This window comes from Cynara cardunculus, assembly GCF_001531365.2.
Source record: "Cynara cardunculus var. scolymus isolate 2C chromosome LG 3, CcrdV1, whole genome shotgun sequence".
NCBI classification, from domain to species: domain Eukaryota; kingdom Viridiplantae; phylum Streptophyta; class Magnoliopsida; order Asterales; family Asteraceae; genus Cynara; species Cynara cardunculus.
The window spans coordinates 26,481,042-26,488,368 of NC_037530.1; positions in this window are offsets into that span (position 1 = coordinate 26,481,042).

Here is a 7,327-nt window from a genome sequence, read left to right on the forward strand (position 1 = left end):
TAGGACATGTAATCTCAAGGAAATGAATAGAGGTAGACAAAGACAAGTTAGAGGTCATAGAGAGTCTACCTAAAGCCACAAATGTAAAAGGAATAAGAAGTTTATTTGGTCATGCTGGTTTCTACAGAAGGTTTATAAAAAACTTTTCAAAATTTTCCAAACCTCTTTGTTTGTAATTGCAACATGACCAACCTTTTAATTTCAACAAAGAATGTAAATCAGCTTTTCACATTTTGAAGAATGCTTTGATTTCTGCCCCCCGTTGTTATCACACTAGATTGCACAAAACCTTTTAAATTAATGTGTGATGCAAGTGATTGGGCAGTTGGTGCAGTTTTAGGCCAAATAAAGGAAAAGGTTTTTCATCTCATCTATTATTCCAGTAAGACTCTAATTGATGCTCAAATAAACTACATAACCACTAAGATAGAACTTTTGCTTGTGGTCTTTGCATTTGGAAATTTTAGAACCTATTTAGTGGGAACTAAGGTCACTGTTCATACAGACCATGCTGCCATTAAGTATTTCATTTCTAAAAAGAATGCCAAGCCAAGGTAAATAAGGTCGGTGCTTTTGCTACAAGAGTTTGACATTGAATTAGTAGACAGGAAGGGAATAAATAACCAAGTTGTTGATCACTTGTCAACATTACAAAAAGGAGAATCAAGCTCTGGAGAAATAAATTAAAAATTCCCAAATGAGTAGCTTTTAATGTTGCAGCATTCTACAGCCCCATGGTATTCAGACATTGCAATTTTTTTGGCTTTTAGGATCAAACCACCAGAGCTAAATAAAAATCAAAGAAAAAAATTACTCCATGATGCAAAGAGTTATTTATGGGATGACCCTTTTTTGTTTAAATTAGGGGCGAGTAGATCCTTAGAGGGTGTATACCTCATGAGGATGTGCCTGCAATATTGCAGCAATGTCATACTGCTGCATATAGTGACCATTTTGGTGGTCACAAGCACTACAGCCAAAGTCCTACAATTAGGATTTTTCTAGCCCACCCTTTTCAAGATGTTTATAGCTTTGTCAAAAGGTGCAATGAATGTCAAAGGGTTGTATCCATCTCCCAAATACATGAAATGCCCTTAATTGACATTCTTGAAGTTGTACTCTTTGATGTACAGGGAATAGACTTTATGGGACCATTTCCCATGTCTGGAAACTATCAGTATATTTTGGTAGCTGTAAATTATGTATCCAAATGGGTAGAAGCTACAGCTTGTCACACCAATGGTGCAAAGACAATAGTCAAATCTTTGCATAAGCAAATTTTTACAAGATTCGGTACACCCAGAGCTATGATTAGTGATGAGGGTACCCATTAACAACATGATGAAGGTAGTTCTTTAAAAGTATAACATAAGCCATAGGTTAGCTACTTCATATCACCCTAAAACAAATGGCTTTAGCTGAACCTTCAAACAGGGAAATCAAGAGTGTCTTAGAAAAAATGGTAAAACCAACAAGGAAGGAATGGTCCTTCAAACTTAATGATGCTCTTTGGGCCTATATGACTGCCTATAAAACCCCCATTGGAATGTCTCACTACAAGCTAGTCTTTGGAAAAGCTTACCACTAGAACTTGAGCACAAAGCTTTTTGGGCTTTGAAAAAGCTTAATACGTGTGTAAATGTTGCAGGTGAAATGAGAAGGTTACAAATCAATGAGCTTGAAGAGCTAAGGGATCAAACATATAAGAATGCCAAGATTTACAAAGACAAAACTAAAAAATGGCATATAAGAGGATCTCTCAAAGAGAGTTTGTAGCAGGTCAATACTCTTTAACTCAAGGTTGAAACTTTTTCCACAAAAACTAAGATCCAAATGGACAAGCCCATTTTAGGTGCACAAAGTCCATCATCATGGAGTAATGGAACTTATCGACCCCAATAATGGATCTATTTTCAAAGTAAATGGCCAAAGAGTGAAGTCCTGTAATGATGCTGCAAAAGTCATAGGTACCACATCTGTGGTACACCTCACTCATTCCTAGAAGTTGATGTTGAAGGCTATCACAGCCATTAAACAATTTACATACGTAAATACAGTGTTTTATTTTAGAAGGCTTCGTTAGTGTTGTGTTTTTTATCAAAATAACAAGATTTTGGTGAAAAAGGTACAGTTGCTATAGCAATTTTCTTGCAGTACTGCAGCAACCTGCACCTGGCCTATAGGTCTTGTCTACCAAAAATACACTCAAAAGTCTGGAAAGATGCATTTTGAAAAGAAAATTTTTGGCAGAGGGAATTTGATTCTCACCATTTTTCCATACTATTAACATCATTAGCCTAACCATCTACATTGGTACCATCCTTAACCCATAGTCGGTTTGTAACAACAACCCCCTCAACTCCCCTTATTTTGGTTCCTTCCCAACAAAAAACCCACAATTTTTTCCCTACAGTAACCACTTGCTTCCAAACAATAACTTTTACTGGTTTTACACAAACAAATATGCTAGTTTACTGTGGAATGCAAGGGTATTCAAACAAGTTTTAAGCATAGGGAGAGTCAAATCGAAAGCAAAGAAGGAAGAAGGACGAACCAGTGTTGATCAACGAAGTGAAAGACGAAGAAGCCTGAGAAAGAAACACCATAAACTGAATCCATGGAGGTTGCTGTACCTACTATTGTTGAACTAACAAAGTCGAAGATAGTGACTAGGTCTTCATCGACCAGAAAGCCACCATTAAAAAAGGTCAAAACAGGGGATGTTGATCAAGGTACAACCCAACATTCCACAATCAAAACTTCATCTCATCCTGTTTCTACCAGTTCTTCTAGACATAGAGCCCTCAACATTGACATCAATAAGGAACCCTCATCACACTCAAATGATGAAAACCAATTTTTATTACTTTGTGGCATTTCCCTCTACCCCTAAGTCCTCAAACCAATGAGCATTTTGCCCTTAACTCAGAAAACCTACCGAACCTTGTTAAGAAACTCAATCCACCAACATCCCATATTCTAGATGATGCATTCCATGCCACTGCCTTCATTTTAGGATAATCAACCACTGTTCTTACATTGGAAATCAATCCAGTCACCACCTCTACCCAAGCCAAAACAAAGGCTAAATCTGTTTTGAAGCCCTAGAAACCCAAACAAATCAGTCCTGAAACCATGTTGGCTGGACAATCACAACCAATAGAAAGGGAAGAAGAGGCTGTGAATGTGGTAATAAATACAACCAAAAATACCAATGTTGAAGGAGGGAAAGCAAAGGGTATAGCAAACTACTTTGATTCTGAAGAGGAGGAAGACAGGAGCACTGAGGATGATGATTCCTAAGATGAGGATGTTGATGTTGATAGTTAAGAGATGGGCTGCAAAAACTGAAGATGATAGTAAGGCAACAATTGTTAAGCATATTCGGACCCCGAGGAAGAAAGTTGCCAAGAGCAAGAAGATATTATCACCACCATATAATCAAAACAAGTCTGGGAGAATCAATGTCTCATTTAGGACTTTTAGTTGTAGAGAAGCATATGACCATTTTGGTAATATGGCTTCTAAAGAAGCTTTGGTTGACAAGAGCTTTAGCCTTGAGAGTTTCAAGGAATTCACATTCATCCAAGAGGCCATCAGCAGGCTTGTATGGGAAATATTTTGTGTTGTACCTAATGGATTCAACTTCTCCCTTGTAAGGGAATTCTATGTAGAGGTTGTCATATCCAAGGGCCATACAGTAAGGGTAAGGGCATTGATGTGTGTTATGCCCCTGGCATCATTGACAAGAAATTTGGTATCATTCCACCCATCCCTTGTGAATACAATCAATTAGTGACCAATGCCATTGATAAGAATGCCACGAAGGTGCTATTGACATATGCACGACCTGGCAAGGCATGGAAGAACTAGGTTTTTAGAACCTTAAACAGTAGGGACCTTCACCATATTGTAAGCATCTGGTTCTATTTCCTTAAATACACTCTCCAGCCAAGCACTCATGACACTACTCTAACATTTGAGATAATGGTGATCCTATACTGCATTATTACTGGAAAAAGATTCATTGTGGAGGAGGTCATTTGTAAAAGCATCAAGTGTTGTGTAAAGAAGAGTAAGGGAGATCTTTGGCACCCATCCTCGATACATGTATTGGTGACCAGGGCAAAGGTAAGATTTTGCCTACTGATGAGTTTATGACAGCAAAGGTTGTGATGAAATATAGACAATCAAGAAGGTAAAGAAGAATGGAGAAAAGGCAATGAAGAAGACTGCCATTGTTGCACCACAAGTTATGACTGCTGCAGCAACCACCCCTACTACTGTTGTTGTTGGCACTTCCACCAAAACAAGGAAGATCCCAAAAGCAAAACCTGCACCAGTACCACAACCCAACCTTGTCGCTAATTCATTTATGTATGTGGTAAAGGAAATGGAGAAATATCACGACGCACTGTTGAAGAGATTGGAGGAGATAGATGTCATTTGGATGGTAAGAATGGAGAAGTAGAAGAAATATCTTGAAGCCAAAGTAGAGAAGAGTGAACAGAAGTACGAACCACGGTGTCAGGGGTTCGAATCCCTCCTCGCCCACAACCGGCCCAAAAGGGAATTGTTGGCCTATTTGAAAGAACAGGATACGATTATGCTACAAATGAGAAAACACACTGCTCCATAGAGGCACTACCAGATGAAGAGAGATGGAGTCATGGGGGCTGAATGAGTCATGGGGGCTGAATGGGCCATGGAACATCTAGAAGAATATGCCAACATTGGGCAATACCCAGCAGGACTTATTAGAGAAGCAAAGGAGCTCATTCCTCAAGATGAAGCACACCCTAATCCTAATGAGTAAGACAGGTTTATTTCTTTCACCCTAAGCTCCATGGTATTTTGTTTTCTATTCTTCCGTTTTATATATATTGAGTTTGAGAACTTTAAATATTATTTTAGAAGTCTATGAGATTGTTTATTGTAAACAAACCATATCCCAATTAATTTTTTTGTTAAAAGTTTATTCAACACTTAAGGCTAGAACCAAGCACACCCACCTGGGAAGCAAACAGACAACCCAACTTGTTATTTTGGAATATGACTTAAATCATTCTTTCTTATACATCAACCCATACACTACCACTTTGAACCCATGACCCTATCCTTTCAAGAATCCTCAATGAAGACATGACATATTCAAGTGTGGGGGAGGAAGTGAATGTACTATATGTACTAGTAAGCAAGAATAATCCAAAAGATAATAGCTAAAAGCTCAAAATTTTGGTATAAACTACAAAAATATTCAAATCGTAGTAGAAAAGATCAAATATGCATAACATATACACTGTTTGTGCATTATAGAATGCTTGAATAATCGAAGAAAGAATGCACTGAGCCTCAAAAGAAGAAAACCAATAAAAGCCCTAATTATTCTAATTTTTAGCAATTGATAGAGGTCTAACAAAAGGAAGTGATGTTTGGTCATGGAAATAAGTGCAAGGATTGAATAACACATAAAATTATGCATTGTTGTGGTGTTGTTTTGTTATCAATCTCATTAGTGATGATTTTATATTTTCACCCTTCAAATTTTCTTTGAAATTTATGGTATTTAGTCATTTTAAGTTGTCATTTTAGTTGCTTGGGGACAAGCAACGGTTTAAGTGTGGAGGTGTGGTAAGTGTGCAAAAGCATACATCTATTTATGACTTTATTTCACTTCATTTTACACATTTGCCAATCTTATATTAAGTCTTTTAGTCTTATTTTATGGTTTCACATTCATTGGAGCTACGACGCGGGAATAGTACTGTTTTATGTATTTGGTGAATGCAATGCTGACATCAGCATTGTTGTAGCAGGTGTATACGTTGCCGGAGCACTAGACACTGGATATAGACACGGTTGGCTCAACCCCGTTGAAAATTTTAAAAAGTCAAATTTTGGAAGAGGGCATTTTCTAGCATTGATAGCAGACGATTTTGATAGAAGATGTCACTGCAAAAATACTTTAACCATTTGTACTTAAGCATCTTTTGTATTAGGGCATCTTTTGTATTACCCATTGGTTAATAACCAATGGTTATTAACCTCTAGTACTTTTGATTCCCCTCTTGCTAGTATATATATATGGGGTAATCTTTTGTTTAGTCTATGCTTTTTGAACAGCATCACTTTGTCATCATGAACAAAGCTTCATCTAAAATTTGGGTCCTTCTTACTTTTTAATATCATTTTGCAAATACTTTTAAGTGTTCTTCATCACTATCAGTTGCTGCAACAACCTTTCTAGCTTTCTCTTTACTTTTCGTGCAGAATTTACTTTTACGTCATTTACATTCAGTCATTTCTATTAATGTCATTTGCTTTTAAACACTTATATTCAGTCATACTAGGCTAAATACCTTAGTCGATAATTGTTTGTTACCAGCAAACTTGAGGTCTCAAATCTCAAACTTAAGGGTTGTGACAGTAGAAATGTTTGGATCACTATAATTTTATAGATCATACTACAAGATTTATATATATATATATATATATATATATATATATTACATTTATTCATTAAAAAAAAAGACAAAATGTCAATTAAAATCACGATGTCTCGTCAAATCGTCATTGTTGTGTCAAATCATTGCATCATAAGTTGTCTTCACTAGAAGACGAAATAGAGGTTGGGCGATTTGCCCATTTTCAGATATAATATCTGATTTTTGTCCCCCAAATGGTATACGTGTGGGACTCATATGTACCTTATAGTCAAAATCGACCTCCAGGAGCGATTTTGGTGGTCATTTAGTGTAAAAACTTTGAAAAATAGTCATTTTGTTAATTTATATTATATAAAATGGTTATTTTGGGTAATTTCCCTTTTATTTATTGTATTTTTTGTTTCTTAGACTTTCATTTCACTGGTTTCAAAATATTATTTTTATACGGTTTCTATATTTTTATGTACTTATGTAATATACTATATATTAGTAATAAAAATAATATAGAAAAGAGATAAAAATAAAAAATGGAAAGTACATAAAGTTTTTATTTTTGTGTCATTTTAATTGTTTTGACGAAATCTTTCTTATGATATATTTTATTATAAAAAATAATTATTTTATTATAATTTAACAAATTAGATAGATGAATTAAAATATATAAACAACTCACTAAGGGTAAATTGATTATTTTACTTGTTTTATTCTATTCAATTCAATCTTATCAAACGCTAAACAACTGCTCTATCATGTCCTACCATGTGTAGACACCAAATGCATCCTTACAGAACAAGTGAGTTGTATTTTCATCTTCGCTTAATACGATTTTCTGGTTTCTACTATTTCTGTAACCAATTTGACATGATTCGCTCATCAATTCG